This window comes from Papio anubis, chromosome 13, assembly GCF_008728515.1.
Source record: "Papio anubis isolate 15944 chromosome 13, Panubis1.0, whole genome shotgun sequence".
NCBI lineage: Eukaryota > Metazoa > Chordata > Mammalia > Primates > Cercopithecidae > Papio > Papio anubis.
The window spans coordinates 38212688-38237257 of record NC_044988.1 but is presented as its reverse complement, the minus strand read 5'-3'; the positions used below and the strand labels follow the sequence as shown (position 1 = coordinate 38237257).

At 34.7% G+C, this 24570-nt stretch overlaps 1 protein-coding gene across 45 annotated transcripts in view; it reads left to right on the top strand.

The window, feature by feature from the left end:
* The window catches only part of PTPRD (protein tyrosine phosphatase receptor type D), a 2329646-nt gene that overhangs the window by 1454903 nt on the left and 850173 nt on the right, over positions 1–24570 (top strand). For all 45 annotated transcript variants that reach the window (XM_017949398.3, XM_017949394.3, XM_017949399.3 and 42 more), the window contains one exon: positions 532–591. The gene's annotated coding sequence lies outside the window, so the exon portion shown is untranslated. The remainder of the gene's footprint in view (positions 1–531; positions 592–24570) is intronic.

Genomic DNA, 24570 nt, shown 5'->3' with positions numbered 1-24570 from the left:
ATAAATGTAATGCTTATAAGCTGGAATTTTCCATGCAGATTTGTCCCAGAGTGAGTAGGATAGACAAGGATTTGCTTTAACTTGGCTGCCAAGGTTTAAGTGCTCCCCTTAACAACTTAGGGACATTCTTTATTTAAAGACCAAAGGATGGATTTTCTGAAATGTGTTATGTAATTGTAGGAAGGAACAAACCAAGATGTTTATTGGACTTAATGAAACTGATGTTGTAAGAAGGCAATTTAGCCGTTTTATGGTGGACATGTTAGTCTCAATTCAACATTTTAAAGAATAGTCAATATTCTGCTTTATAGCCTGTGAACAATAGAGATTTCCATGTTGGTTTTTGGCATTTCACTACTTCAATTAAAGATTGTATTTCATAAAATTGATACCAGTTTCTCATTAACTAGCTTGCTTTTTCTCCTCTGTCTCAATCCCCACTAAAAAATGGGGTGCCAGCATATATCTGAAAGATAATGTAGGGATTAAAATATTTTGTAAATAATTGTTACTTTCTATCTTTATAATTAGGTTTTGAACTTCTTGAGGCCAGGGACTGTGTCTGAAAACAACTACAGTGGCTAACACAAGGTGAGTCCACGACCACATTTTAATCCTTTCGCTTCCTTGGGTCCTAATACTTAGTACAGTAACTGATGTATAGTTCGACTCAACGAATATTGGTTAGAATAGATGGGTGGATAAAATACTCAAACATTTTACTCTGTTCACCTAATATCATGTTATTCTTTACTATAGATTTTCCTTTATAAACACAATTATAAAGTATTAATAACAATAGAATAACTAGGAAATCTGTCAATGAGAGATTTATTTTTCAGTTCTGAATTATATATGATGTTAGGCCTGAACGTGGGGGAAATCTAACAATGGGTTAAAGTTCTGAATTGAAGCAGCAGATGCCTATAGATTTAAATGTTGATTGAATTTAGCTGCTGCTGCTATGAAATTATTAGCCCTTGGCGGTGGCCTCGCCTACATACTTTGTTTTGGCTCTTCTGGAAGCTACAAAGCTATTTATTGTTAATGAGGGAATAAAGTGAGAAAACAGATTAGTGAGTAGATTAGCGAATTTTTTAAAGTCTAATCTTTGTTAAACAATAACAGGTTGTGATTTAATGCATTCAGTTCTCACTACCTTGTGACAAAATTTTTGCTATTAACACAGCTTTGTTTCGTTACATATCCATTCTCTAATATAAACATTTCATCTATCATAATAATACCTTGTGTTTAAAATCCTCTGCCAAGTACATTTTTTCTCACCCATTGCACTTTAATATTGTGTTTCTAATCCTACAAAGATAATTCTTTGAAATAAACAATTCCCATCTTCTTTCTCTGAGATATTTGATCTATTGGCTTGCCATTCAGAGACTATTATCTAATAATAAACTTGTGATGAATAATAAGATAAACTTAAACGGTTTAAAATCAATGTTTCTAAATACAAACTTTCTAAATAAAGTCTATGAAGTTTAAAAGTTCCTTAGCACGCTCAAATTTCTTATCTGCTAAAATTTTGCATCCTCACTTTAAAGAAAAGAATATCACCATCCCTATTCCCTGTTGATCTTATTTTGGGGTTGATGTATCTTATGACTCTAAGAAAATGGAAATATCAGCCTATAGAGAAGGTACACAAAGGTCCTTCAGAAATCACGGTACCATTGAAGTCAAATAAGATGATAACTCAACAAACAAATAAGAGATAATGAAGATTGTAGTAAATTTATTTCAGGCTTTCAGCCTGTTTCCATGGTGGTTCATCATTGTTCAATTTTATATATTAAGATTCAGTTCACCTTCCCCAAAAAGCTTTCTTGGATACCCCCAGTCAAATTGATGTGTTCTTCTTCTGAATTCCTCTGTGTCTTCATTCATGACTCTTACAATACTACTCATTCTGCTTTATGTTTCAGCAATTTGTATAGAATCAGTTTCCATTTTCCAAGCACATTATCTTCCAGTGTTCATTTAAAAACCAGTTGTTTGGGAGTCCAAAGTACTTATTTCCATAGAACTAATGATACAAATGATGTTCCTGTTTTCTTTTTAGTTCTATTTCTGTCTGATCTAGTGCTAATAGAAATATTTCAAATATGCTTCCATTAATGACATTGTTTCTTCAAGACAGAACAATTCTATTATAAGGAGCAAATTTCATAGATTCTAGACTTACATTTGCCTGGATTGTCTGCTACTTATTAGCCATTTGATATTAAGCAAACTACACAAATTTGTGTCTGAGATTTCTCATTTGTAAAGTAAAGATAATAAGTATATTTCTGGTGGCTGTTGTGAAGATTAAATGAGTTCATATATGAAAGCTGCTTTGGTGAATAGTATTTGACATAGTAGGAGGTATATGAATGTGTCTGTAGATGTAATTATTGTTATTTTTATTAAAATTTAGAGCATCAGCTCACACATAGGCATGTTTGAAAATGGAAGCAGGCAACACATTTTAGTAGTTCACCTTCTCAAAACAGGATAGATGCTTGAATCATAGAACACAGTCAGAAAAAACATATGTACCTACCTAGAGAAAAGCCTTTTTTATCTGCCTATATTTTCAAAGTGAGTAAAAATGAAAACAAGATACCACAATCACCTTCATCTCATTACAAAAATAAAATTAAGGTAAAAATAACAATGATTATTATTGATATCATTTGTTGAGCCCTTAGTATGTGCCAAGCATAAAGGGAATGACTTTCTATGTTATCTTCATATTATCCCATTACAAAAGAAACTGATGGCCAAGGAGGCAAAGGTCTCTCACAGCTAATGAGTTAGAGCAAGAACTCCAACCTAAACCTTTCTGACTTTCAAATTCTATGGTATTTTTACTCTACCAAAGACAGAACTCTGAGCCAAGTCTAAAAGTGCTTTACAAATTAATATTTACATATTCCAATGTCTTTTTTATGATTTTTGGCACTTAAATCGACCTGGCTCTTTTTAGTTCCATCTTCTCCATATTGTCTACAAAAATTTGTAAAACATGTTGTCAAAAACTTGGGTGAAGCTCAATACACTTTATTTAGGGTATTAGATTTCATCAGTATTTCCTAAATTGTCTTTTCCTCCACTTATTTAAGATCACTGGTTAGTGAGCTAGTTGTTATAGGGCATTGCCTGAAAGAAAGAAGAAATTCTTTCCTTTTGTAGTACCTGAGTGTTATACATCAGTCCTAAATGTAGCAATCTAACTATAACACAAAATATTTAACTTTTCACTCTTGCCAAAAAAAAAAAAAAAAAAAAAAAAAGCTCTCTTGTTTAATGTATCCTTCATCTCTTAAATATTTTAACATTTATTTTTGATATGCATATTATGTGCAAAAAACATTGTACATATACGCCATTTACTCCTCACAGAAAACCTCTGAGGTCTGTACTTGATCTCCATGTTAGAATGAGGGACCTGAGAGTTAGAAAAACAAAATCTCTTCCCACATCACACAAAAATTCAAACCCAGGTGAAACTTCAGAGACCTCAATCATTACTTTATTTTGAGATGGTTCCTGATTGAGAGAATAAAAGCCATCTAACTAGATGGCAAAAGAATCAGATTTCCATTATCCCGCCGGTTCCTCCTTAAGTGTCCATGACTGTAAACTTTTTAAAAGGAGGGTGTATGTCTTTTTGCTCATCTTTGTATTTCCCACAATGTCTAAACATTGAAACCTTGGACACTTAATCAATGGCTGATTGAGAATGTTAGAGGGTATTTAAAATACTGTTGATGCTGAATATACTAGTCTACAGCTAATGGTTCATAGCATTTTGCCTTGGGGACATTGACCAAGTTTAGTCAGTTTGGTTAGGGGAGCTGTCTTTGTCATGTAATCATCAGTGTCACTTTTCATAATTGGATCAAGTTAATGCTAGCCAGAAACTGTTAAAATGTCTGCATTTGGAAATATGTGGGGTGAACATAACAATACTGTGGGTTCTATAGCCAAATGCTTTGTTTATTTTGGCAAGGGCAATTTAATTTGTTGTAAATAACATTAGATTAAATGCTATGCAGTATTATGTTTTAATATAAGGACCAGTGCCAATGCTTATAAATGTTTTCATGTAAGTAGGAGTAGCCTGAAATTTTATTAAATCTTTGAATTTCAACAATTAAGAAAATCAGAAATACTGAGGTTTCTTTAGATGATTTTAAGAATTGTAAAGTTCTGAGTAGCACTAGTTTGGAGACATAAACCAGATCTTCTAACTAAGGTATACCATTAAGTGAGCCTGTTTTTAGTTACTTTTAGTAAAGAAGTAATTAGCATTACACATAGCAGGAACATATTCAGGTGTCTAATAGAGATCTTTGATTACAGTATTAATTTGACAATCCCAGGTAAAGAACAAATTAATCTAATTAAGGGAAGGTTAATTGTGTATGCAGACTGTATGGCCAGAAGAAGGAAGCTCAGCAGGATGTTCCCAGAGCATTTCTGCTTGAGCCACATTTGTTCATTCAAGGGTAGTAAAAAAAAAAAAGAACACCTTTACACAATATATACAGCATTTAAAAGAAGGATTTATTGAAATTATTTACTAGCAATTCAGTGTAGAAACAATAATATGTATAATGTAATTACTTGTGTGGAGGTTGACTAAATGCTTTTCAGCTCTAAAAGCCTATAATTGTAATGATTCTTCATAATGAGTAGACGTAGAGTTTGTCAATATGTCTACATTTATATGGTCAGAGAATATTAGAACTAAAATAGGCTGTAAAGACCCTAGGCCACGATTTGTACATGACAAATTTAAACCCAGAGAAGGCAACTGACCTGCCCAAGATAATAAAACGTATTTGGTAGTATATCTGTGATTCAAATCATTTTTATTCAGTGTTTAAAACTACACTACCCTTTGATAGAGAGAAGAAAGGAAAAAAGGAAAGAAAGAAGGAGGAAGGGAGGAAAGGAGAGAGAGAAAGAAAAGGAAAGGAAAGGAAGAAAGAAGAGGAGAGGAGGAGAGGAGGAAAGAAAAAGGCAGGCAGGCAGGCAAATTAAGGCAATTAAGGCAGAAAGACTAAGGGAGGTCACAGTTCAATCTCTTTCTAGTCTACTTCCCTGAAACACACACACACTGTCAGTCACACTCTGATTAAACTAAACATAAACCTCACTTTCATTATTGAGTAGCTCTAATTACAAGAAAAGTCTTCCTTATATTGATACAAAAGCTACCTGCCTTTTTTCTCCTTAGTCTTCTATTTTCTATGCAAAGCATCTGTAGTTCCTTCACCATTCCTATTATGAGATGGGTTTCAGATGTTTCATCATCTGATCTCTCTTTCCTAGCACATCAAGATAGTATTTCGTGTTTCAAATTGATGCCTACAATTAAACACCATGTATCATATAATGTCTGGATACCATCATAACTTTGTGGATCTCTTCATCTGGCCACTATACTTTTAGCTTCTAAAATTAACTCCATCTTTTATATGTTTTAAGATGCCCTCATAAAACCACTAAAGTACAAAGCCACTTTTATGTGGACTACTATAAATAGGGGCCTCTTGAGCAGATTTTTAAATTGATTTGGTTATATCAATTATTTTCAAGTCAAGATTGATAGGATTAAGCATTAACAATTTGCTTACCATAATTATTTTTTTGCTCACCATAATTATTTTTAAAAGATCATTGGTTTGGATTGTTTGAATTGCTCAAGCATTACACATAATCATTTTAAAATTAAGTTTGAGTTCATAATGACAAAAAAAAACAAATTTTAAGGTGGTTATGCTATATACAAGTTTTTAACATATTTTCTAATTATGCAATACATTAATGAGTATAAAACATAAATCTTTCACACTAGTTTTAGTCAGTACTTATCAGTTCACTTCTAAAAATAGAAGCTAGAAAACAATTAGGGTGGTGATATGGTTAGATTTTGAGTCCCCACCCAAATCTCATCTGGAATTGCAATCCCCATAATCCCCACGTGTCAAGGGAGAGGCCAGGTGGAGGTAACTGAATCATGTGGGCAGTTTCCCCCATGCTGTTTTCTTTTCAGAGTGAGTTCTCATGAGATCTGTTGGTTTTATAAGGGGCTGTTTTCCCTTCACTAGGCACTTCTCCTTACTGCCGCCTTGTGAAGAAAGCACTTTGCTTCCCCTTCACCTTCCACCATGGTTGTAAGTTTCCTGAGACCTTCCCAACCATGCTAAACTGTGAGTCAATTAAACCTCTTTTCTTTATAAATTACCTAGTCTCGGGCAGTTCTTTATAACAGTATTAAAATGAATCAATAAAGGTGGGCATTAGGATATATAGACAGAAAAAACTACTAAGATAGATAGATAGATACTCAGAGGACATAGTTTGATCATCTAACCATCTGGAATGGAATTCTATTAAGGTCTTTATCAGTTTTGTGCTGCTATACCACAATACCACAGCCTGAGTAATTTATAAAGAACGGAAGTTTATTTGACTCATGGTTCTGGAGACTGGGAAATCCAAGATCATGGCACCAGCACCTGGCAAGGGCCTCATCCCATGGCAGAAGGGAAGAAGGTGGAAGTGATTTCATGAGACAGAAAGAGTAAATGGGGACATAACTTATTCTTTCATCAGGAGCCCACGCCCATGATAATTAAACCACTTCTACTATAACAGCATGAATTCATTCATGAGGACAGAGGCCTCATGGCTTACTCACCTCTTTAAAGCCCCACCTCCCAACACCATTACATTAGCAATTAGGTTCCAACATGAGTTTTAATGGAGACATTCAAATCATAGCAATTAACATGGGTCTATTTTTAAATATCTCTCATCTTAGTTTAGTAATCAACTTGGAAACTACATAATAAATGGACAAGAGGAAGAAAAGTGCCAAAGTAAAGAAGATTAGGAAAAACTGAATGGTTTTTAAGCCCGCACAGAACTATAGATAGAGGCTGACTTCTAATTCCTCCTAAGAGTGACCTTAATGGTCAAATCATCAATGATTATATTCATGAAAAGTTAGATGCCTCTTTCTAGAAATAAATGACCAAATAAATAAGCTGAATAATTTCAATCACATTCAATTATAGGTGGCAGAGTGTAGAACCAGAACAATTAGACCAGCAAGCTGACAACCTTCTTATATATCAAGCCCTTAAGTTTATCTGCTCTTCAACTATTTTTCTGCTTAAAGATTGTGGAAAGATGAAGGATGAAATATCAGAGTAGCAATCTGAGATTGCTCAATTATTACATTTTTGGTGCTTGGTAGCTGCACATTTGTTATCCCGAGAGAAGGAGTTGCAGACTCAGCTATAGAAGATTACCTAGAAGTTGAGTTGAAGAATGATATATAAAAAACGTTGTGTTTCTTTTTTTTTTTTTTTTTTCAGGCCGACAGATTTGGGGCATTAAGTTATACCTATTGCATATGGCTCTGCATTTATAATATGATTTTTGCTAGTCGGTGACCCATTTTCCACATACTCAATGGTGTGAGGATGGGGGTACCTAGACTGTGCTGACCATGGGGAGAGGTGCTTGGGCCAGTAGAAATATGGAGTAATACAATAGGGTCAAACAAAGAAGAGTCCTCCTGAAAACAAATAGTAAGCATATTTTTGAGTCCTAAGTTTAAAAGAATTGTTAAAACTATCTTTTTTTTTTTTTTTTTTTTTTTTTGTAAAAGACAAACTTTTTTTCTCAGTTTGGAGTGCAGTGGCACAATCTCAACTCACTGTAACCTCCATCTCCTGGGTTCAAATGATTCTCCTGCCTTAGCCTCCCGAGTAGCTAGGATTACAGGCACCTGCCACCATGCTCAGCTAATTTTTTTGTATTTTTAGTAGAGACAGGGATTCACTGTGTTGGCCAGGCTGGTCTCGAACTCCTGACCTTGTGATCCACCTGCCTCAGCCTCCCAAAGTGCTGGGATTATAAGCGTGAGCCACCACGCCCGGCCAAGAATTGTTAAAACTATCTTTTTTACATTTGATAAACATGCCTTGTGTGAACTTCTATAATTTATTAACAAAGATTTTAGCAGTTAATTGTTCTTGTGATGAACAGAGTAACATTAAAGATAATGTTTTACAAAAATCTTGTCTTAGTCCACTTTGGTTGCTATAAGAAAATACCTTAGACTGGGTGACATATAAACAACAATTTATTTTTTATAGTTCTGGAGGCTGAAAAGTCTAAGACCAAAGTGCTGGCAAATTTGTTGTCTGGTGAGGGGTCATTTCCTGATTCATAAATGGGGTCTTCCGGCTGTGTCGTTGTATAGTGGAAAGGGAAAATCAGTCTTCCGAGTACTCTTTTGTAAGGATATTAATCGCATTCCTGAGGGTTTCATCCCATGACCTAATCACTTTTCAATGACCCCACTTCATCATTCCATCACATTGGTGATCAGGTTTCAAATTATGAATTTTGGGTGAGACAGAAACATTCAGTCTAAAGCAAATCTCACGGTCTTAAAAAAAATCATTAGCACATTGAATGATTCCAAACTTATAAAAATAATAACAATTTTAAAATTATTTCTAAATCTGATCCAAGATTTTTCTAGGCAGAATTATATTTTCAATCACATTTTGAAATATTAGAAATTATCTATAGTTATTGAATGAGATTATGAAATCTCTTATGTAATATCCTTTGTTGGATACAGTTGTTTACAATTTACTTAACAGAACATCGTATTACACAATTTAAAACCATAGTAATGCTGAGGTAGTATTTACGTATATATAATATCTTCACCTCAATCACGAGGATTATGCTCCTGAAAACCCTTAAGGCAGATAAATGCACACATTTGGAACTTATAAGGTTATATTTGAGCCAATAGGAGTATATATGAATAATTTACCTTGATTAAAATAAAAGTATGTAATCATAGTAAATAAAAGCATAGTTGTGATGATTTGTATCTCTTAAATGGGTAATTGTGGATACATTCAAAGTCCCTTTTTTCATTCATCTATTTATTGAATGTTTATTAATCAGTCACTATTCTAGATGATGGAGAGACAAAGATACAAAAAATGATACCTCCCCTCAAAGAGTTCATGATCTGTTACATGGAGACAACAGGAAAGCAAATAAATATTCTATATAACTATTTTTTTCCTGTTGGTAATGTTTTATTTGGGGGGCTGTATAGTATAAACAAATGTATTTCTGTTTTATAGTTCAAACTATTTTTTCATGCAATATACTTCTCATAGTATTTTTAAAAGGTACTCAACTCCCTCATTATCACAGAGGTTTAATTGCCTAGAAAATATATGTCTGTGGAATCTCTAATTCTCTGATGTATTTGCAGTTCTTTTTAAGGTGAAATTGTGCATAGGCTAACATAAGAGCATGCAGGTAGGAGCCAAAGTAATATTGGGATACAGTGTTGAACAAGAACACATTAGAGTAGGGGAGGCCAATGGTGAAGAGAAACAGGCAGAGTATCAGGTATATTAGATAGTGATGAGCAGAGGTGAGATTTAAAATAGAGTCATGCTTTCTATAACAATGTTTAGGTCAACCATGGGCTGCATATACAACGGTGGTCCTGTAAGAGCATAATAGCATTTTTTTTTACTACCTTTGCTATGTTTAGATATGTTTAGATACACACATTCCATTGTATTACCATGGCGTACAGTATTCAACACAACAGCATGCTCTACAGGTTTGTTGCCTAGGAGTAATAGGCTATACTATATAGCCTAGGCATGTAGTAGGCTACACCATATGGCTACACTGGTAGGCTATAATATTAGTACATTTTTGGAAGGACACTCTATGATGTTTGCAAAATGATGTAATCACATAACAACACATTTACCAGAATGTATCCCCAGTGTTAAGCAACCCATGACTCAACCAGTACAAATGGATACCAACCCATCAGAATAGACACCCAGCTACACAGAAAGGAAGTTCATTTTACTTGCTGAATACCAGACTTGAAATCAGCACTATTAGGAAAAAATAAAGTAGGGAAATAAAATTAAAGTATTGGGTAAGAAGAATATTCAAATTTTGAAGTGAGTAGGTGACTTTTGAGTCAAACTCTGAAGAAAGTAAGGAGTGACTCATGTAGATATTAGGCAGAAAACATTCTAGATAAGGAAAGAGCAGGTGCAAAGACCCTAAGGAGGGAGCTTACCTAAAGCGAGGAATAGAAGGGCTCACGTGTCTGGAGTGAAAGTCTGAGGAGAGTAGGAAACGATGACTGAGAAATAAACGAAGGCCATGTTAGCTCCTAGTAAGAACTTTAGCTTTCATTCTGAGTGAGATGATCTCTCATTGAATATTTTGAACCGAAGATGATCTTTCGCTGAATATTTTGGACATGATCGAATTTGTTTTTTAAGAGAATCATTTAGGCTTGAGTTAGAACTGAATAAATGGGGCAAAAACAGTGCCAGGTGCAGGATAAAGGCTGTTGGAATAATGCTGGCAAGCAGTGGATAAGATGATGGCTTTGGGAGTGGGAGAAATGGTTAAATTCTAGATAGGCATTGCTTAGAGCTACCTGGATGTGCAGATCAACCAGATGGGTGTTACAAAGGAGAGGGGTCAAGAATGACACAGACTAAAAGAACCAAGTGTCATCTATATGCCAAAACCTTTGCCAGTGCCTAGGGAACATACAGAAGAATAAGAAGACATAACACAACTATCATTAATAAGTCGATTAAATAAACAATTATAGGAGAGTGCAAATATTTCCAAAACCTGGGAAATACAGAGTCCTAGATAATGGTGCTTAATCTCTTCTAAATGGGCAAGGGATCACTTCTCCAGATAATGAAAGTGAGTAAAGGGTTAATCAGATTTAATTAGGTAAAGAGAGGAGGTAGAGAAGAGATTAAAATAGTTATATTTATACATGCTGGGATCCCAAACATTTTACTTTACTACTATCTCATTGTTGACTTTATTACTATGTTTCTTTAGGGAAAGTACATTTTGCCACTGGAAGGAAATTGATTCAAAGCCTATATTTTTATACATTCCCTTTTCGACAGATATTCATGCAGCACTCATTTTGTGTTAGGGTCTCTGTGCTGAGTGGAGAGGAATTTACTAGGATGAATTATATTTGTAGCCTTTCCAAAATAAGCTAAGATTATAATTAGCTCACTTAGAGAATACTTAGTATACTAAGATATGCAGTAATTTATTCAAATCACTGGTACACTGGATTTGTAATACCATGTATGCTGTGAGTTACTTGAATTACTAACTACTCAACAGATTACCTTAAAGACATGCTTCCTGTTTTGGTCCTCCCTCTATAATATCCTTATCATCTATCATAAACAGCCTAGCTTATAATAATATTCATTAAATAATGACTATGTCTTTCCAAATTTTAACCTTATTTTTGCTGCAGATCATTGAGACAGTTATGAAGAATTAATATATCTTTATATTTTGTGGAGATTTATTCTATGAACTTTCGTTATAGAATTCATGCCAAGAGGCTCTTACATCATTGCTACTGTTAAGGATTTTTCATATATATAAAATAATCATGAATAATATTAAACTTAGTGCCACTTATAGAAGAGTAGTTTTTCCCTCCTCAATATGTCTACCCGCAGTCTCTCTTCTCTTATAGAAAATACTCCCATAGAATTCTAATTCCTGTCAACATATTTGACCTTGTAACTGCTTTCCCCATATTCATGATCATTTCCTCAAAACTTTCCATTTATGACAATCGTCTATACATTTGGTGTCAGTGCTTTAAAAGTTAAGACCCCTTCAATTACTTCCCTCATTTTTTCATGCTCTTTCTCTTTACTTGAAGAAGAAAAGCACTTTTTTCAAACCAAGTATAATTTTGTCCACATTGAAAAGAAAGACCAATAATGATTATAAATATAATCTAATTATATTTACATATAATATAATCTTATAATCAGAGATACTCCATCCCATACCAGTTTTCCCTTCACATTTTACAGAGCAAATGAGTTGATCTGGCAACAAACAAACTCACAGTTATAGATCTGTGAAAGTTATTAACCTCTCTATGCCCCATTTAGCTTTTCCCATTCCACAAGAATCAGTGATAAGCACACTCAACCCTTTCATGTTCTTCCTTAACACAGAGAGTTAACAAGAAACCAGCCTTTCTTGTTTAGACTTTCAATTTGTAATGTTTCTATTATTCTGAGAACATGGTACTGCTGCCCTGGTGGTACCACAATGTGGCAGGTGTTTCTTAAGCTCTCCTGGACAGCTGGGCCTATGATGTAGACGAGCCTGTAACCCACGTTAAGTTTCACTTCGTTTGAAAGCACCACAGTCACCACACTTGCATCTGGACTTAATTCCGCAGATCCTGAGGCTGGCTCATTATCATTCTGGACCATCTTGCTTCCCTCCTACTCTCATTCTCCAGTCAATTGTTTTAAGACTGTTTTGGAAGTCTGGAGTTGAGAAATGATGCATTCTTCACTTACTGTCTTCCTACTTGTTTCTCTAGGTTGGATTGATCAATAAGCACATATTCATTAAATTTAGCGCATTCCTTTTTGTCAAATCATCTTTTCAAAGGTTTCTGTTTTCTGAACACCCACTTAACCACAGCAGAGAAACAGTGAAACTGCTTGTTGCCTTCCATTGAAAATTAGACTTTGGCCTCAAGACAAACTGCCCGGGCCAGCACTAATATAATTCACAACTGGAAGGAGACAATCAATTAATCAATACTATAATTTGGAACTGACCAAGGTAGTAATACTCGCAGCTATTAGACTCAACTGACTGACACCATTTAGGATTAATGAGTTAGCAAAAGCAGGAAAACCAAAGATTCATTTAAGAACTTTTCCCCTAAAATCAAACCACCCAATCTATTTTGTTATTTTTATTTCTATTCAGTGATGCCACAATGAAATCTAACATAAGTACAAATTTGAAGGACAAAGAACCTTACCCATTACAGTGATTTTGAACAAGAACTCTGATGAACATTTTAGGGATGGGGTTCAGAAAAATAATTCAGCTTAGTATTAGATTCTTCTGAGAAATCTAAACACAGTGATCTAAAATTGCTTCTCTGGTGTTATTTTCACATCCTTGGATCCAATTTTGTAATCACAGATTGGGATATTTATCGTTTGGATAAATAGCCACCTTTTAAGTCAAAAAAAGTTTAAATAATTTACAGAAAAACTTTATGGACTTAGTCTAGTTTAATCCTACAATAAAATAAATACAAATGAAAAAATACAAAAGATCTGTGGTGCTTGCAAAATGACAAATATCAACCCCTTCTAATCCCTTATGGCAGAGCCATCAAATCTTGCAGTTCCAGGATAGGACAGGACTTTTCCTAAAGCTGTTGGCTGAGTATTTATAATGAAATATCATTAAGCTTACCAGGAAGTTAGTGTCTTTGTTGTTGCTGCTATTGATGTTGTTTTAGTTTTCTTTGGATTGGGCACACCTATGCTCTGAGTCCTCAGACTACAGATGCCTTTTTAGAATGTGTTTAACCTGAAATTTCCAAAATCAGCTCAGAGGTATTAAACATGGTAGTAAATTTTTGTTTTCCAACCAGAAAGCAAAATACAGAAAAATCTCTTTTAACTTTGGCAAAAACAGAAAGAAGGAATAACAAAGCTGCCCAGGTGTATCACCACATATGTAAGGGGTATGATTTGAGTGGCAACATAATGAAGTCTATGTAAAGAGACTTCCTTTATAACCAGGGCCTACCTCATTTTTTAATTGGAAAATTTAGTATCAGATTTTCTCACTTTAATTTCCTAACTTTAGCATGGCAAACTGAAGAAAAGTACTTGGAATATAATCCTCTGATTTATGTTTTCTTTCCAAATACTTGCTGTCTATTCATTATCAAAAGGTCTTTGAAAATGTAAAAGTCCTCTTAGCATTGAAACAGAAACATTGAGTAGGAACTTTAGTGTGGGATAGAATTGGTTAGGAGTCAAGACAGAGATTTTCGTAGTATGACCTTTATATATATATTACCTGTGGTGGTTTCTGAATTATATAAAGTGAAATAAAACTTTAGAAATATCATAAAAGTTTTTATGAGAAAAGTTAAAGCCAAAAAGAGCCTCTATAAGATTTGCTAAGCAAACAGTGTATTAGATAAGATGGAAATGTTCAATTAGAAGGCTAACATAATTTTATGCAAATTGGTTTCCACTGATTAAAAAATTTATATAGACATTTTGTAGCACCCACTGGTTATTTCTACAACAGAAGCACGTATTCTACGTAAATGAAATCTCATGAGATAAAAAGTGTATATCCAAATTTTTTTTTATTACACAAAGACAGGACAGCATTAATTTTCATTCGACTTCACTACAAAAAAAATAAACAAATATAAATATTTTTTTAAAAATCTAAAAGATAGTACTTAATGCTTTTAACAGATAAATGATTTAAGGTCATATTCAAATTTACCCTGTAACAAATAGACTGCTTTCTTCCTCTCAGAAAATAAAGTATGAAGTTGAAAATTGAATTAATATTATTTTTATTTGTTGGGTTTTTTTTTTCATTAAAAACATCAACTAGTGCTTCTAAAGCTTACAAAGTTAGAGAACAAATAATGTGGTGGTGTCTCAAAACAAGACAATAAAATAGTCAAGTCAGTGCAAAAAAAAAATCATTTTTAAAATATAAGTTTTGCTTCTTACTTGTTATTTATTTATATTCAACTGTATTTTAAACAAAAGACACTTTGAGACAACCTGAAAAACGTATATAACACCATGGGATATTTTAATTTCAGTTTTATGCCACTGTATTTCAAAAAGAAATTAGGGTAGCTTTGAAGATGCATGCAATATACTAAAGTAAAATAAATTTAAAATTGCTAAAAATATATGGAAAAGGCAATAAAAATGAAACAAGGTTAAAAAGGCAAGATAAAAAAATGGATAAATGTTAAAAAAGTAAATTGAAGGTGGGCAACATGGTCGCAGTGGTATTTCGTAAAGGATTTTGTGTCAATCTAAACTGTCTAGAAGAAGGGTAAGTAACCTTTCACTGTAAAGGGCCATATCAGAAATACTTTAGACCTTGTGTCCTACACAAACTCTTTGGCAACTAGTGAGTTCTGCCATTTTAGCAAGAAAAGAATCGTGTTGGTTAGGAGTCAAAACATGATGAATAGGCATGCAAAACATAAATGAATAGGCAGAGCTGTGTTCCAATAAAACTTTATTTAGAAAAGAGGCAGTGGACCAGATTGAGCCCGTAGGTGGTAGTTTGCCAAACCTTCTTCAGAATAAAGCAAAGGTGGAAAAAAAAAATCAGTTATCTGATTTTAAGATAAAAATCTACTCCACAGAAGGACTCCCCAGAAAGATAGCTTTTCGTGGCATGTGAGAGGGAGCTTTCTAAGGATGATCAGACAGTGGGCATTGTCAGTTGCAATGTCTCTCCAGTAAATAAAATAGCATGTTTCATGCAGTGGCTGTAAAATGAGTTTAAAATTCAGGATAAAATTTAATTTTGCTTTTTTGTAGATGAAAACGATGAACTGTTCTCCTTATGTATTTCAGACAGAGTTTTGCTCTTGTTGCCCAGGTTGGAGTGTAATGGTGTGATCGTGGCTGACCACAACCTCCACCTCCCTGACCCAAGCAATTCTTGTGCCTCAGCCTCCCGAGTAGCTGGGATTACAGGCATGCACCACCATGCCCGGCTAATTTTTGTATTTTTAGTAGAGACGGGGTTTCTCCATGTTGGTCAGGCTGGTCTCGAACTCCCAATCTCAGGTGATCCACCCACTTGGGTCTCCCAAAGTGCTAAGATTACAGGTGTGAGCCACCATGCCCAGCCCTCCTTATTTTTTAATGGGATATTATAGCAGTAATATTTTATGTTTTGCAATCATTTTTATTCCAAAGTTGGCTGTGCTTCTTATTTTGTCATCATTAGTAAATAGAAAAATGGCACACACACACAAACACACACACACACCCCATATAGCATGTGAAGCAATACACCATCTTGCATTGCATTTAAAAAAACAAGAAGCACATCAGTGTTAAGAAATGGAAGAGCATTACTATGGTAATTGTGAGGAGAAAAAAAATGCAATCTGATAGGGATGATGGGCATTTAAAGAAATATAATACAATAAAGGTTATGATATGAGGAGACATAGTTCTGATTTGGGCTCCCTGGTTTTGAATATCAGGTCCACTATTTGTCAACAGTGTGACCTTTAGCATATTCTTTGACCTCTCTGGGCTTTGGTTTCTTTTCTCACTGAGTTGAAATGATTAAGTAAGATAAGACTTAGTACTGTGCACATAGTACTTAATACTTACTTAACTCAACTAGAGTGTATGTTGCAAAGTGAGGTTCTGAGTTGTTATGAAAGTTTTCAAAAATAGGTGGTGACTTTGGTCCAGCTATATGACTCTTATAACTATAGGTAGTCTTAAACCTCTTACAACTATAGGTAGGTTTTCTTTTTGTTTGGGGGCAGTTTTGGAAGGAGGGGTTTTGAAGAAGATTTCTCTTGGGGAGAGGTATTTTGTGAATGCCTTCCTTCTCCAACATACATACAAACTCCAAGGAGTTTTTAAGAAGACCAGTGAGGGAGCATAATCTGTGTCCTTTCAAAATACAGGTTGTAGTGAACTAATATCTGAGCTAAGCCTAAGAAGTCTACAAGCAAGAAACCGGCTAACGTGGTCTGTGGCAGCAGAGGAGAGGGCTGATTTGAGGATGTTAATGGCATCTCCAGGTTTTGTAGGGATGGTGATTCATAAGCATTTACTTGGGACCGCTTTTGAGCCACACAGGAGAGGAATATGCAATTAGGTGGCCTTAAACTTTCCATGCAGGTCAGCTAGGGGAATGAGGTGACCTTAACAGAAAGTAGAGACCAACTGCTAGGAGCCTAGAGGCTGTGGAAGAGAGCTCTCTGTGGATGGAGTAGAAGGAGTTTCTCCCAAAATTCCATGAATAAACACAAGAGAGTCAGTTTCTGGACATCCACCAAGTCCAGAGAGTACAGGAATATGTTATCTCCACAGATTCCGCTAAGCAATATCTTTTTGTTTCTCTCAACTCCCCTCTATTCCTACTATTACAACATTAAAAGGATCAAAAACCATAGTAAGGTGGATGGAGAAGAAGTGATTCAACTTTTAAAAAAATCAAATCCAGAATCTTGACATATTCATGAGCTGAGACATTTTAATTAGTGGATTGAAACTATGTTTTAGTGAGTTAAAGTCACCACAGGTTTTTTTAATACCTAAATAGGGACAGAGAATTGTATATAACTGAATTTATATTCAGGGACAGGATAAGAGCTAGTCACTGTGAAAAAAATTAAAAGGGTGATACACTTACAGGGAAAAGGCTGGTTTGTGATTATAGTTGGTTGTTTTATGATTACATTTTATAGTTTGTACTCATTCAGCATTACATATGTTTCCTATATCTGTGTCTTTATATCTACATCTGTATCTTTCAATATACACTGAAATCAAGTTTAGGCATCAAGGATCAAGAAGACATCCTTTAATATCACACGTTGACTATTGGTTATTGACTTTTAACTTATCTCGTTAATATGTGACCCCCCATGAAATGTTCACGTTACTATCTCAGTAGGTTATTTTAATATGTACAGAGTCATAGTTTACGTCCTTGAAATTATTAGTGGTCCCACATTATTTATGACCTAAATTCAAACCTGAATAGTATGATGTGCAGACCCTTAATAGCTGGCTCCTTTTTATCTTTCCAATCTTACTAAAATATAGTTTCTATCTATCCCAAACAGCAGTCATTTCCGACTTCTTGCATTTCTGTAAATCAACCAAATGGCTTTGCCGTTCTAATTATGTCTTCACCTATCTTCATCTGCATAGAATGCTATTTCTCATCTGACTTTGTTTCTCCAGAGAAGACCTATTCCTCTTTGAAGGCAATGCCTTACATAAAAATTCTTCCTTCTCTCCTCAAAAGTAAGAAGTCCTGACATTCATCTTTTGGTTCCTCACTCACAGTGTGCACACTTATTTCAAACAACAAAAAGACCTTAATGTATTTATCTTTCTATATATGTATCTTCATTATTAGACCATGGATTCAAAGAACAATTTCTTATTCACATCTATAATCTGAGCATCAAAAATATGTCTTTCAGGTGGATGATGTTCAATAAATGTTTATTGGATAAATTTTTTAAAAAATAAACCAATAAATGTTTATTGGATTTTTTTTTTTTTTTTTTTTTTGAGATGGAGTCTTGCTCTGTCACCCAGGCTAGAGTCCAGTGGCATGATCTCGGCTCACTGCAACCTCTGCCTCCAGGGTTCAAGCAATTCTGCTACCTCAGCCTCCCAAGTAGCTGGGATTACAGGTGTGCACCACCACACCTGGCTATTTTTTTCTTTTTCTTTTTAAGTAGAGACAGGATTTCAACATGTTGGCCAGGCTGGTTTCGAACTCCTGACCTCAGGAGATCCACCCGCCTCAGCCTCCCAAAGTGCTGGGATTACAGGCATGAGCCACTGTATCTGGCCTTGGATAAATTTTTTAAAAAAGAAATCAGTCTAGGACTCTGTTTTTTCATAATAAATATGTATTGAACACCTCTCAGAGGTAAGGCACTGTGCTAGGCACTGAGAATAAAGAAGGAAAGAGAAGAGATTTTATGCTCTGTAACAGGAAAAACAGACATTTAAACAAGTATGAAAGGCAGTATAATGCTCTCCTACAAGATAGCTACATCTTAATTACTGAAACCTGTCAATATGATAGCTTCTGTGTCAAAAAGTCTTTTGCAGATGTGATTAAGTTAAAGATACTGAGATTGGAAGAGTAGCTTGGATTACCCAGGTGGTCCCTATGTAATCACCAAGATCCGTACAAGAGAACGAGAGAGGCAGAAAAGTCAATGTGAGAAGGCAATGCGAAAATAGAAGCAGAGGTCAGAAGACAGAAAGCTAACGATGCTACCTACTGGCTTTGAAGACTGAGGAAGGGGACACAAGCCAAAGAATACAGGCAGCCTCTAAAAGCTGTAAAAGATAAAGAAATTGATTATCTTCTGTATCCTCCAGAAGGAAAATGGCACTGCTAGCCTATTTTAGACTTTTGAGCTCCAGAAGCATAATACATTTGTGCTGTTTTAAGCAAAAAATAAAAATAAAAAATGGTGTAATTTGTTACAGAAGAAATAGGGAACTAATATGATTGGCAGCAATAATAAAGCATGATAGGTGTTATGATAAGGGAAGTACATAAATGTTGAAATCATATTTCAGTAGGATTTACTGAAACTAATCCAAAAATTTCAGAAGGGCTTTCTGAGGAAGTGATATGTAACATAAGACTGGAAGGAAGAATAGGATCAGATAGAAAAGAGGGGCACTAAAGTGAATTTGAGAGAAAACAAAAATATGTGAAGGCTTAGTTGTGGATGAGAGCAAGTTCTGCTTTGAAAAACTGATGGGGTTCAGTATATCTGGACAACAAAATTTGAGGATGCTGTCAAGTTATGAAGCTGCTGAATGTACTGAGGTCAGAACATGGATGGTCGAATCAGTTATTAAATGTTTAGAGGTTTGATCTTTATCATAAAGGCAGTAGGAAGGCTTTAAAAGATTTTAAGTGGGAGAATATCATAACCATATTCTCATAGGTGCACTGTAGAGAATAGATTACAGGAGAGAGAGATTGAGGGGGGGAAAAGGCCAATTAGGAAGAGATGGCAAATAATCAGAAAAAAATATAGTATTGGCTTGGATCTGGGTGGTGGCTGTAGCAATAAAGAGAAGTATCCAGAAAGCAATTTGAAACTAAATTACTTGGTGATTTACTAGATGTGAGAGGTGTCCTGGGTAGATGGTAGTGGCATTTCTGAGATAGAGAACACAAGAGGACAATTAAGTGTGGAAGTGTGGAAGAAAGATAAAGAGATCATGAGTGCATCTTTGGGTGAGTTAGGTTTCAGGGGCCTATGAAACATCCATGTGCAGTGTTTGATAATCAGCTAAATATCTAGGCAGGGATCCCAGGAAAGATGTCTGTACTGAAGGAAGAGATTTGGGAGTCATCAGTTTACAGTTTTTGAAGCTTTGGGAGTGGACAAACTTACCAAAGGTTTCTTGAATTCATTTAATAAGTCCTAGAGTGAGGTGGAGAAAAAGACTAGAACTGAGCCTTGAAGGTCATCAATATTTTAAGTGAGAGTAGATAAAAAGGAGTGTTCAAAGGAAAATAAAGAGAAGCTGGTGTGGAAAGAGGCACACCAGAAGAGAGTTTGTACCACAGGAGGTAAGAAAATAGAAGGTCCTGAAGAAAAGTTGCCAACAGTATCAAATGTTCCCAAGAAGTTAAGCAAGCTGGCTGAAAAGTATCCACATTTTGCAACATGTAAGCTTGGATAACCTGTGTGAGAGCAAGGTTGTTGGCATATTGCGGGAAAAATAATAATGTTGAATGAGTTGAAGAACTTGGGAAAGAAAATATAGATAATGCCTTCAAGAATTTTGACTATAAAGGGGAGAGGAGAGAAAATAATAGTACTTGCAGAGGTAGTTTAGGCTGAAGGTTGTTTACTTTTTATTTTCTATTTTTTTAATGCTGAAAAACCATGCATGATGAAATTCTAATGAGATTCCTCCAGAAGTGAAGAAAATCCAGATGCAAGCAGGTGGAGGTTGGAGAACTTAGAGTATTTCTAAGGAATCCAGAGAGGAAGGATTTCAGACTGCAGATAGATGGTAGATCAATTACGTACATGGAAACTCAACTTCCTTGTCCCAAAAGGACAAAGGAAAAGATGTATGCTGGTTGTTACTTGGGCAGTGAGAAGTCCAGAAGTTTTCCCCCAGAGGCTTTAAGTAATCTTCTGGTTCTGAGGGGGAAGATGGATGAACTGAAGATTTGAGGAGAGTTAGGAAGATGTGAAATAGTATCTGTCAGGAATGGGAATTAAGTTGGGTAATGGAAAGCTAATAGGATTCCCAGACACTGTTGAGAGCCTGGGTAAGATTAGCAATCATGAATGTGTATTGGCACCAATCTGCCACTTTTTGTGACATTTTGTAGCAGTGTTTAGCAAAGTTTAGCAACTGTGGTGCATGCATAAGAAAAAATCTCACTGTGAGGAATTTTCTAGGCACAAATGGACACAGGCCAATATGGCATAGAATCGTCAGATATTGACAAGAAAATAGTTGAAGATCTTCTACATGCTGGGCCTTGATATTTTTGTCTTTGAAAATGCTGAATCCCTTATCATATTATCCTGCTACTCTTTTAGGATTCAAGACAAAAAATCTTAAAATGAAATGCCTTTTAAGGCTATACTATATATTAATGAGCTGAGTCCCATTTCATGAAGGGATGGGAAAATTTAAACATTCAACCAATTTAAATATATATGTGTAGCTTATAGAGTAATGTTACCATTACTGTCATGTGTTACATAGTTTACTATTTAGAGACAAAAGTATAGTATGATACACAAGTATATATGTATTTATCTAAAACATATTTTAAATATATCTATAATTTTGCCACAGATATCAATGTACAGCTGTGTCTTTATCACTAAGAGACATAGGAGAAAAATGTGGAATACCAGTATTCTCATTCAGGAGCCTCCATGAATCTTTAAATGTTTGCTATCCCTGTATTTTATTTTATTTTATTTTATTTTATAGTTTTTGCTTCTTGCATTTTGTTACATCTCTAGCTTCTCATTTTAATTATAATTAAATTTAAAAATTAAATCTCCATTGCTAAGCTGCCTGGCTTGGAGCCCAAATGAGACCACACTTTCTCTTCTCAGCATCTTGTGATCACTTTAGCAAATTAAATATGAGTAAAAAAAAACAAAAGTGCCCCATATATGAAAAAGAAGAGTTAGATCTCCAATTTTATCTCCTGACCACTAATTCTTCTCTTATTAATATTATCTTTAATTGACAAATCATAATTGTCTACACTACAGGGCACTATATGATGTTTTGATATACATATATAATGTGAGATGATCAAATCAAGCTAATTAACACACCTATCACCTCCACTTATCATTTTTTGTGGTGAGGCATTTGAAATTTAGTTATTCTGAAATATACAATACATCATGACTGACTATAGTCACCCTGCGGTGCAACAGATCTTAATATATTCCTCCTATCTAACCAAAACTTTGTATCCCTTGACCAACAACACTTCATTCCATCCCACCTGCCACCCCCTGCCCCACATTCCAGGCTCTGGTAATCATTGTTTAACTCTCTACTTCTATGGGATCAACTTTGTTAGATTCTACATGTAAGTAACGTGAGTGAGATCATGTGGTATTTGTCTTTCTGTGCCTGGTTTATTTCACTTAGCATAATATCCCTCCAGGTTCATTCGTATTGTTGCAAATGACACAATTTCCTTCTTTTCGAACCAAATAGTGTTTCATTGTGTGTGTGTATACCACATTTGTTTAATCTATTATCTGTTGATGGGCACAGATTGATTCCATATCTTGGCTATTGTGAATAATGCTGCAATGAACATGAGCATGCAGATATCTCTTTAACATATTGTTTTAATTCCTTTGAATATATATCCAGAAGTGGGATTGCTGAATCATATGGTAGTTCTATTTTTAGTGTTTTTGAGGAACCTCCATGCCATTTTCTATAATGGCAGTACTAATTAATATTTCCACCAACAACAGACAAGTGTTCACTTTTCACCACATCCTCACCAACACTTATCTTTCATCTTTTTCATAGAAGCCATTCTAACAGGCACGAGGTGGTATCTCATTTGGTTTTAATTTTCATTACCCTAATGATTAGTGATACTGATCATTTTTTAAATGTACCTGTTGGCTATTTGTTTGTCTTCTTTTGAAAAATGTGTTTTAAAATCCGTTGCCCATTTTTAATCAGGTTATTTGTTTTCTTGCTATTGAGGTGTTTGAGTTCCTTACATATATTTGGCTTGTCACATGAATGGTTTGCAAATATTTTCTCCTGTTCTGTGAGCTGTCTCTTCACTTTGTTAATAATTTCCTTTGCTATGCAGAAGCTTTTAAGTTTGATACAATCCCATTTGTCTATGTTTTGCTTTTTTTTTTTTTGGCTTGTGCTTTAGGAATAATATCCACAAAATAATTGCCCAGAACGATGTTGTAGAGCTTTTCCTCTATAAGATTTATAGTTTTTGGCCTTCCATTTAAATCTTTATTCCATTTTGAATTAATTTTTATGACGATGTGAGATAAAGATACGTTGTCATTCTTCTGCATGTGGATAACCAGTTTTCCAACATCACTGATTGAAAAGACTACCCCTTCTCTACTGTGTGTTTTTGCCACCTTTGTCGAAAATCAATTGCCCACAGATGACTAGATTTATTTCTGGGCTTTCTCTCTGGTTTCATCAGTTGATGTGTCTGTTTCTATGCCAGTGCCATGAGATTTTTATTACAATCAAATTTGTATTTTGAAATCATGAAGCGTGAGACTCCCATTTTATTCTTTTTGCTCAAATGATTTTTGCTGTTAGGGCCTTTTGTAGTTCCATACAAATTTAAGGATTCTGGAGGTTTTTTATCTCTGTGAAAAATGACATTGAATTTTGGTTAGGGATTGTACTGAACCTGTCGATCACTAGCGGTAGTAAGGGCATTTTAACAATATCAGTTCTTCCAATCCGTGAACACCGGATATTGTTCTTTTTATTTGTATTTTCTTTTCTTTCTTTCATCGGTGTTCTCTAGTTTTCAGCATACAGATCTTTCACCTCCATGGTTAAGTTTACACCTACGTATTTTGTTGTTGCCATTATAAATGAGATTGTTTTCTATAATATTTTTTGGATAGTTCATTATACATATACAGAAACATTACTAATTTGTGGATGTTGATTTTATATCCTGCAACACTGATAAATTTGTTTGAGTTCTAACAGCTTTATGGTGGAGTCTTTAGAATTTCTATACCTAAGATTACGTCTTTAGCAGATAGTCTCTATTTGCTACTTCTCTATTTTGTCTATTCTTCATTTCCTGTTTCACTTCTTCATTTTCTATTAGGTAGTTCTTTTGTTTCTTTCTCTTACCTAACTGCTATGGCTAGGACTTCATACTGTGTTGAAAGGAAGTCGTCAAATTTGACATTCTTGTCTTGTCCCTGATCTTAAAGGAACAGCTTTCAAGTTTTCACCATTGAGTGTGATGTTAGGTTTATCATGCATAGCTTTTATTGTGTTGAGATACATTCCTTCTATACTTCGTCTATTAGTTTTTACTATGAAAGAGTGTTGAATTTTGTCAAATGCTTTTTTCACATTTTTGGGGGATGATCATTTGGTTTTTGTTCTTTGTTCAGTTATTGTGCTGTATCAGATTTATTGATTTGCATTACGTTGAACCATACTTGTATCCCAAGGATAAATCCCACTTAATCATGGTAAGTGATTATTTTAATGTGTTGTTAAATTCAGTTTTCTAATATTTTATTGAGGATTTTTGCATCTTTATTCATCTGCAATATTAGCCTGTAATTTT